General features: G+C 47.2%; 1 long non-coding RNA gene across 1 annotated transcript; it reads right to left on the reverse strand.

The window, feature by feature from the left end:
* Positions 1-873: 873 nt before the first annotated feature.
* Positions 874-8,890, reverse strand: LOC308193573. Its single transcript, XR_013949786.1, has 2 exons — positions 8,171-8,890; positions 874-1,280 (listed from the first exon to the last, which is right to left on the reverse strand). It is a non-coding gene; the product is annotated as an uncharacterized lncRNA (long non-coding RNA).
* Between the last annotated feature and the right edge of the window lie 801 nt (positions 8,891-9,691).

The raw sequence follows: 9,691 nt of genomic DNA on the forward strand, positions 1-9,691 counted from the left end.
GAACTCGGCAAATTAATAAGGCCCGACTGTTTACCAAAAACATAGCCTTCAGCAAATTAAACAAGTATTGAAGGTGATGCCTGCCCGGTGACTTAGGTTTAACGGCCGCGGTATCCTAACCGTGCAAAGGTAGCGCAATCAATTGTCCCATAAATCGAGACTTGTATGAATGGCTAAACGAGGTCTTAACTGTCTCTCACAGATAATCAGTGAAATTGATCTCCCCGTGCAAAAGCGGGGATGTGAACATAAGACGAGAAGACCCTGTGGAACTTAAAAATCAACGACCACCGCGAATCCTCAATCAACCCCACTGGGGCCACTACCATCGCAGAGCCTGGTCGATATTTTTCGGTTGGGGCGACCTTGGAGGAGAACAAATCCTCCAAAAACAAGACCATACCTCTTTACCTAGAGCTACCCCTCAAAGTGCTAACAGTGACCAGACCCAATATAATTGATTAATGGACCAAGCTACCCCAGGGATAACAGCGCAATCCCCCTCAAGAGCCCATATCGACAGGGGGGTTTACGACCTCGATGTTGGATCAGGACATCCTAATGGTGCAGCCGCTATTAAGGGTTCGTTTGTTCAACGATTAACAGTCCTACGTGATCTGAGTTCAGACCGGAGCAATCCAGGTCGGTTTCTATCTATGACACACTCTCCCCAGTACGAAAGGACCGGGAAAGTGGGGCCAATACCACAAGCACGCCCCCCCCCTCTAAGCAGTGAAACCAACTAAACCGTGAAGAGGGCCTTCCCCCACCACTTTCAATCCTAGAAAAGGACCAGCTAGAGTGGCAGAGCCCGGCAAGTGCAGAAGGCTTAAGCCCTTTCCCCAGAGGTTCAAATCCTCTCCCTAGCTTCACCCATGATTCAAATAACAACACTAAGCTGCCTCGTTATATCCCTCCTATACATCATCCCAATCCTGATTGCCGTAGCCTTCCTAACCCTAGTAGAACGGAAAATCCTAAGCTACATACAATCCCGCAAAGGCCCTAACGTTGTAGGGCCTTTTGGCCTACTTCAACCATTTGCGGACGGACTGAAACTATTTACCAAAGAGCCCATCCGACCCTCTACCTCTTCCCCACTTCTATTCATTCTGATACCAATACTAGCCCTTGTCCTAGCCCTCACCACTTGAGCACCACTACCACTCCCATTTCCCCTAGCAGATCTAAACCTCGGAGTTCTCTTCCTAATAGCCATGTCAAGCCTAGCCGTCTACTCAGTCCTATGATCAGGCTGAGCCTCGAACTCAAAATACGCACTAATCGGAGCCCTACGGGCAGTAGCACAGACCATTTCATACGAAGTGACACTGGCCATAATCCTGCTATCAATAATCATACTAAGCGGAAGCTACACACTCAGCTCCTTTGCCGTCGCACAGGAGCCTCTATACTTCATTTTCTCCTCATGACCCCTAGCAATAATATGATACGTATCCACCCTAGCAGAGACAAACCGAGCTCCTTTTGACCTCACAGAGGGTGAATCTGAGCTAGTCTCAGGGTTTAACGTTGAATACGCCGCAGGACCCTTCGCCTTATTCTTCCTAGCTGAATATGCGAACATTATGCTAATAAATACACTTACAGCCATCATATTCCTAAACCCAAGCGCCCTAGGGCCACCCACAGAACTATTCCCCGTCATCCTAGCCACAAAAGTCCTCCTACTATCTTCTGGTTTCTTATGGGTCCGAGCTTCATACCCACGATTCCGATATGACCAACTAATGCACCTACTATGAAAAAACTTCCTACCCCTCACACTAGCTCTGTGCCTCTGACACATCAGCATACCTATCTGCTATGCAGGCCTACCTCCTTACATAAGGAAATGTGCCTGAACTACAAAGGGTCACTATGATAAAGTGAACATAGAGGTATAACAGCCCTCTCATTTCCTGTTGACCTTAGAAAAGTAGGAATTGAACCCACACAAGAGAAATCAAAATTCTCCATACTTCCCTTATATTATTTTCTAGTAGAGTCAGCTAATCAAGCTATCGGGCCCATACCCCGAAAATGATGGTTTAACCCCCTCCTCTACTAATGAACCCTTACGCGACCCCAATCATAACCTTCAGCCTCATCTTGGGCACCACAATCACAATTTCCAGCAACCACTGAGTTCTGGCCTGGACAGGACTGGAGATCAACGCACTAGCCATCATTCCCCTAATTGCCAAATCCCACCACCCACGAGCAGTAGAAGCCGCAACGAAATACTTCCTAACCCAAGCAGCTGCTTCCGCCCTGGTCCTATTCTCTAGCATAACCAATGCCTGAGTCACCGGCCAATGAGACATCACACAAATAAACCACCCAACCTCCTGTCTACTACTGACAGCAGCAATCGCTATTAAACTGGGCCTAGTGCCATTTCACTTCTGATTCCCAGAAGTACTACAAGGATCGCCACTAATAACAGCCCTGCTACTCTCGACCCTCATAAAATTCCCCCCACTAACCCTGCTCCTACTAACATCCAAATCCCTCGACCCAGCTCTACTCACCGCCATGGCCCTAGCCTCAACAGCACTAGGAGGCTGAATAGGACTGAACCAAACACAAACACGCAAAATCCTAGCCTTCTCGTCCATCTCCCACTTAGGCTGAATCGCCATCATCCTAGTTTACAGCCCCAAATTGGCCTTACTTACCTTCTACCTATACACAATCATAACATCAGCCGTATTCCTAGCCCTTAACAAAATCAAAGCCCTTAACCTATCCATGATCACAACCTCATGAACAAAAACCCTAGTGCTAAACGCCACCCTAATACTAGTACTTTTATCCCTAGCAGGCCTCCCCCCATTAACAGGCTTTATACCAAAGTGACTTATCATCCAAGAACTAACTAAACAGGAAATAACACCAGCAGCCATGGCAATTGCCATGCTATCACTGCTCAGCCTCTTCTTCTACCTACGCCTCGCATACCACTCAACAATTACCCTTCCCCCCAACTCCTCTAACCACATAAAACAATGATACACTAGCAAAGCCCCAAGCACACCTACTGCGGTCCTTGCCTCACTATCAATCCTCTTACTTCCCCTGTCCCCAATAATACATGCCATTGTCTAGAAACTTAGGATAACACCCCAAACCGAAGGCCTTCAAAGCCTTAAATAAGAGTTAAACCCTCTTAGTTTCTGCACATTAAGACTTACAGAATATTAACCTGTATCTTCTGAATGCAAGTCAGACGCTTTAATTAAGCTAAAGCCTCCCTAGACAGATGGGCTTCGATCCCACAAAACTCTAGTTAACAGCTAAATGCCTAAACCAATTGGCTTCTGCCTACAAAGACCCTGACGCACCCTAGTGCGCATCGATGAGCTTGCAACTCAACATGAATTTCACTACAGAGCCGATAAGAAGAGGAATTAAACCTCTGTAAAAAGGACTACAGCCTAACGCTTCAACACTCAGCCATCTTACCCGTCACCTTCATCAACCGATGACTATTTTCCACTAACCATAAGGATATTGGCACCCTGTACCTCATCTTCGGGGCATGAGCAGGAATAGTCGGCACCGCACTCAGCCTATTAATCCGCGCAGAACTAGGACAACCAGGAACTCTCCTAGGCGACGACCAAATTTACAATGTAATCGTTACCGCTCACGCCTTTGTAATAAGCTTCTTTATAGTCATACCCATCATGATCGGAGGATTCGGCAACTGATTAGTCCCCCTCATAATCGGTGCCCCCGACATAGCATTCCCGCGAATAAACAACATAAGCTTTTGACTCCTCCCCCCATCATTCCTCCTCCTACTAGCCTCATCCACTGTAGAAGCTGGCGCCGGCACAGGCTGAACTGTCTACCCTCCCCTAGCAGGTAACCTTGCCCACGCCGGAGCTTCAGTAGACCTGGCTATCTTCTCACTCCACTTAGCCGGTATCTCCTCCATCCTTGGGGCCATCAACTTTATCACCACAGCCATCAACATAAAACCCCCCGCACTCTCACAATACCAAACCCCACTATTTGTCTGATCCGTACTAATTACCGCCATCCTACTCCTTCTATCACTCCCCGTACTCGCCGCCGGTATTACAATATTACTAACTGATCGAAACCTAAACACCACATTCTTCGACCCCGCTGGAGGAGGAGACCCAATCCTGTACCAACACCTATTCTGATTCTTCGGACACCCAGAAGTCTATATTCTGATCCTACCGGGGTTCGGAATCATCTCACACGTAGTCACGTACTACTCAGGCAAAAAGGAGCCCTTCGGCTACATGGGAATAGTCTGAGCCATACTATCCATCGGCTTCCTAGGATTCATCGTCTGAGCTCACCACATGTTTACAGTAGGAATAGACGTTGATACCCGAGCCTACTTTACATCAGCCACTATAATCATTGCCATCCCTACCGGAATCAAAGTATTTAGCTGACTAGCCACCCTGCACGGAGGAACAATCAAATGAGACCCCCCCAATACTATGAGCTCTAGGATTTATCTTCCTATTTACCATCGGAGGATTAACAGGAATCGTTCTTGCAAACTCTTCCCTAGACATCGCCCTGCACGACACGTACTACGTAGTTGCCCACTTCCACTACGTCCTATCCATAGGCGCCGTCTTTGCCATTCTAGCAGGATTTACTCACTGATTCCCACTACTCACTGGGTTTACCCTACACCAAACATGAGCAAAAGCCCACTTCGGGGTAATATTTACAGGAGTAAACCTAACGTTCTTCCCCCAGCACTTCCTAGGCCTAGCAGGAATACCCCGACGATACTCGGACTATCCCGACGCCTACACACTATGAAACACCATTTCCTCCTAGTCCTAGGACTTAGAGAAACTCCAGTACTAAAAATAGTAAACACAAGCAATAATTTCATATACTTCACTCTCACTCACCACTCAACTATCAGCTAACCACACCCCCGTCCACATAGCTTAACACAAAGCATGGCACTGAAGTTGCCAAGATGGCATAAAACATGCCTGCGGACAAAAGACTTAGTCCTAACCTTACGGTTGGTTTTTGCTACATATATACATGCAAGTATCCGCGCCCCAGTGTAAACGCCCTCGACCACCTACCCCCATACAGGCCTTGAGGAGCGGGTATCAGGCACACCCAAGTAGTAGCCCAAGACGCCTCGCTAAGCCACGCCCCCACGGGTATTCAGCAGTAATTAACATTAAGCAATGAGTGCAAACTTGACTTAGTTATAGCAACAGCCTAACTTCAAGGGTTGGTAAATCTTGTGCCAGCCACCGCGGTCATACAAGAAACCCAAATCAACCGTCCTATTGACACGGCGTAAAGAGTGGTAAAATGCCTATCCTAGCTAACTAAGATCAAAATGCAACTGAGCTGTCATAAGCCCAAGATGCACCTAAACACACCATTAAGATGATCTTAGGAACTAACGACTGATTTAAACCCACGAAAGCCAGGGCCCAAACTGGGATTAGATACCCCACTATGCCTGGCCCTAAATCTTGATACTTACTTTACCGAAGTATCCGCCAGAGAACTACGAGCACAAACGCTTAAAACTCTAAGGACTTGGCGGTGCCCCAAACCCACCTAGAGGAGCCTGTTCTACAATCGATAATCCCCGATTAACCCAACCACCCCTTGCCAACACAGCCTACATACCGCCGTCGCCAGCCCACCTCGAATGAGAGCACAACAGTGGACACAATAGCACCCCGCTAATAAGACAGGTCAAGGTATAGCCTATGGAGTGGAAGAAATGGGCTACATTCCCTATTCATAGGGCACACGGAAAGAAGCGTGAAACCACTTCTGGAAGGCGGATTTAGCAGTAAAGTGGGACAATAGAGCCTACTTTAAGCCGGCCCTGGGGCACGTACATACCGCCCGTCACCCTCCTCAAAAGCCACATCCCACATAACTAATACCATAAATACGCTGAAGATGAGGTAAGTCGTAACAAGGTAAGTGTACCGGAAGGTGTACTTAGAATATCAAGACGTAGCTATAACACCAAAGCACTCAGCTTACACCTGAAAGATATCTACTAGACCGGATCGTCTTGAAGCCCCCCCTCTAGCTCAACCACACAAATAGTACACCAAAACTAAAGAATTTACTAAACTAATTAAACTAAAGCATTTTACAGTCTTAGTATAGGCGATAGAAAAGACACTTAGACGCGATAGAGACCCCAGTACCGTAAGGGAAAGATGAAATAGCAGTGAAACAATCAAAGCGACAGACAGCAAAGATCAACCCTTGTACCTTTTGCATCATGGTTTAGCGAGAACAACCAAGCAAAGTGAACTAAAGTTTGCCCCCCCGAAACCCAAGCGAGCTACTTTCAAGCAGTTAAAGAGAGCGAACCCGTCTCTGTTGCAAAAGAGTGGGATGACTTGTCAGTAGAGGTGAAAAGCCAACCGAGCTGGGTGATAGCTGGTTACCTGTGAAACGAATCTAAGTTCCCCCTTAATCCTCCCTACCGGACATCCTGAACCCTAATGAGATGATTAAGAGCTATTTAATGGAGGGACAGCTCCATTAAAAAAGGACACAACCTCGACTAGCGGATAATTCTTACTACTGATCCTACCGTGGGCCCTAAAGCAGCCATCAAAAAAGAGTGCGTCAAAGCTCCACCACCTAAAAATACCAAAATAAGATGATTCCCTTATCACAAACAGGTCAACCTATGAATATAGGAGAATTAATGCTAAAATAAGTAACTCAGGGCCACACCCCTCTAACGGCGCAAGCTTACATAGAAACATTATTAACAGACCTAGACAGATACAAAAACCCCTACAAGACCACGTATTAACTAACCCTGTTAACCCGACTCAGGAGCGCCTATAAGAGCGATTAAAATCTGTGAAAGGAACTCGGCAAATTAATAAGGCCCGACTGTTTACCAAAAACATAGCCTTCAGCAAATTAAACAAGTATTGAAGGTGATGCCTGCCCGGTGACTTAGGTTTAACGGCCGCGGTATCCTAACCGTGCAAAGGTAACGCAATCAATTGTCCCATAAATCGAGACTTGTATGAATGGCTAAACGAGGTCTTAACTGTCTCTCACAGATAATCAGTGAAATTGATCTCCCCGTGCAAAAGCGGGGATGTGAACATAAGACGAGAAGACCCTGTGGAACTTAAAAATCAACGACCACCGCGAATCCTCAATCAACCCCACTGGGGCCACTACCATCGCAGAGCCTGGTCGATATTTTTCGGTTGGGGCGACCTTGGAGGAGAACAAATCCTCCAAAAACAAGACCATACCTCTTTACCTAGAGCTACCCCTCAAAGTGCTAACAGTGACCAGACCCAATATAATTGATTAATGGACCAAGCTACCCCAGGGATAACAGCGCAATCCCCCTCAAGAGCCCATATCGACAGGGGGGTTTACGACCTCGATGTTGGATCAGGACATCCTAATGGTGCAGCCGCTATTAAGGGTTCGTTTGTTCAACGATTAACAGTCCTACGTGATCTGAGTTCAGACCGGAGCAATCCAGGTCGGTTTCTATCTATGACACACTCTCCCCAGTACGAAAGGACCGGGAAAGTGGGGCCAATACCACAAGCACGCCCCCCCCCTCTAAGCAGTGAAACCAACTAAACCGTGAAGAGGGCCTTCCCCCACCACTTTCAATCCTAGAAAAGGACCAGCTAGAGTGGCAGAGCCCGGCAAGTGCAGAAGGCTTAAGCCCTTTCCCCAGAGGTTCAAATCCTCTCCCTAGCTTCACCCATGATTCAAATAACAACACTAAGCTGCCTCGTTATATCCCTCCTATACATCATCCCAATCCTGATTGCCGTAGCCTTCCTAACCCTAGTAGAACGGAAAATCCTAAGCTACATACAATCCCGCAAAGGCCCTAACGTTGTCGGGCCTTTTGGCCTACTTCAACCATTTGCGGACGGACTGAAACTATTTACCAAAGAGCCCATCCGACCCTCTACCTCTTCCCCACTTCTATTCATTCTGATACCAATACTAGCCCTTGTCCTAGCCCTCACCACTTGAGCACCACTACCACTCCCATTTCCCCTAGCAGATCTAAACCTCGGAGTTCTCTTCCTAATAGCCATGTCAAGCCTAGCCGTCTACTCAGTCCTATGATCAGGCTGAGCCTCGAACTCAAAATACGCACTAATCGGAGCCCTACGGGCAGTAGCACAGACCATTTCATACGAAGTGACACTGGCCATAATCCTGCTATCAATAATCATACTAAGCGGAAGCTACACACTCAGCTCCTTTGCCGTCGCACAGGAGCCTCTATACTTCATTTTCTCCTCATGACCCCTAGCAATAATATGATACGTATCCACCCTAGCAGAGACAAACCGAGCTCCTTTTGACCTCACAGAGGGCGAATCTGAGCTAGTCTCAGGGTTTAACGTTGAATACGCCGCAGGACCCTTCGCCTTATTCTTCCTAGCTGAATATGCGAACATTATGCTAATAAATACACTTACAGCCATCATATTCCTAAACCCAAGCGCCCTAGGGCCACCCACAGAACTATTCCCCGTCATCCTAGCCACAAAAGTCCTCCTACTATCTTCTGGTTTCTTATGGGTCCGAGCTTCATACCCACGATTCCGATATGACCAACTAATGCACCTACTATGAAAAAACTTCCTACCCCTCACACTAGCTCTGTGCCTCTGACACATCAGCATACCTATCTGCTATGCAGGCCTACCTCCTTACATAAGGAAATGTGCCTGAACTACAAAGGGTCACTATGATAAAGTGAACATAGAGGTATAACAGCCCTCTCATTTCCTGTTGACCTTAGAAAAGTAGGAATTGAACCCACACAAGAGAAATCAAAATTCTCCATACTTCCCTTATATTATTTTCTAGTAGAGTCAGCTAATCAAGCTATCGGGCCCATACCCCGAAAATGATGGTTTAACCCCCTCCTCTACTAATGAACCCTTACGCGACCCCAATCATAACCTTCAGCCTCATCTTGGGCACCACAATCACAATTTCCAGCAACCACTGAGTTCTGGCCTGGACAGAACTGGAGATCAACGCACTAGCCATCATTCCCCTAATTGCCAAATCCCACCACCCACGAGCAGTAGAAGCCGCAACGAAATACTTCCTAACCCAAGCAGCTGCTTCCGCCCTGGTCCTATTCTCTAGCATAACCAATGCCTGAGTCACCGGCCAATGAGACATCACACAAATAAACCACCCAACCTCCTGTCTACTACTGACAGCAGCAATCGCTATTAAACTGGGCCTAGTGCCATTTCACTTCTGATTCCCAGAAGTACTACAAGGATCGCCACTAATAACAGCCCTGCTACTCTCGACCCTCATAAAATTCCCCCCACTAACCCTGCTCCTACTAACATCCAAATCCCTCGACCCAGCTCTACTCACCGCCATGGCCCTAGCCTCAACAGCACTAGGAGGCTGAATAGGACTGAACCAAACACAAACACGCAAAATCCTAGCCTTCTCGTCCATCTCCCACTTAGGCTGAATCGCCATCATCCTAGTTTACAGCCCCAAATTGGCCTTACTTACCTTCTACCTATACACAATCATAACATCAGCCGTATTCCTAGCCCTTAACAAAATCAAAGCCCTTAACCTATCCATGATCACAACCTCATGAACAAAAACCCCACTGCTAAACGCCACCCTA

Source organism: Anser brachyrhynchus (genome assembly GCF_964034855.1).
Source record: "Anser brachyrhynchus genome assembly, chromosome: 3".
In the NCBI taxonomy this organism is placed as follows: domain Eukaryota; kingdom Metazoa; phylum Chordata; class Aves; order Anseriformes; family Anatidae; genus Anser; species Anser brachyrhynchus.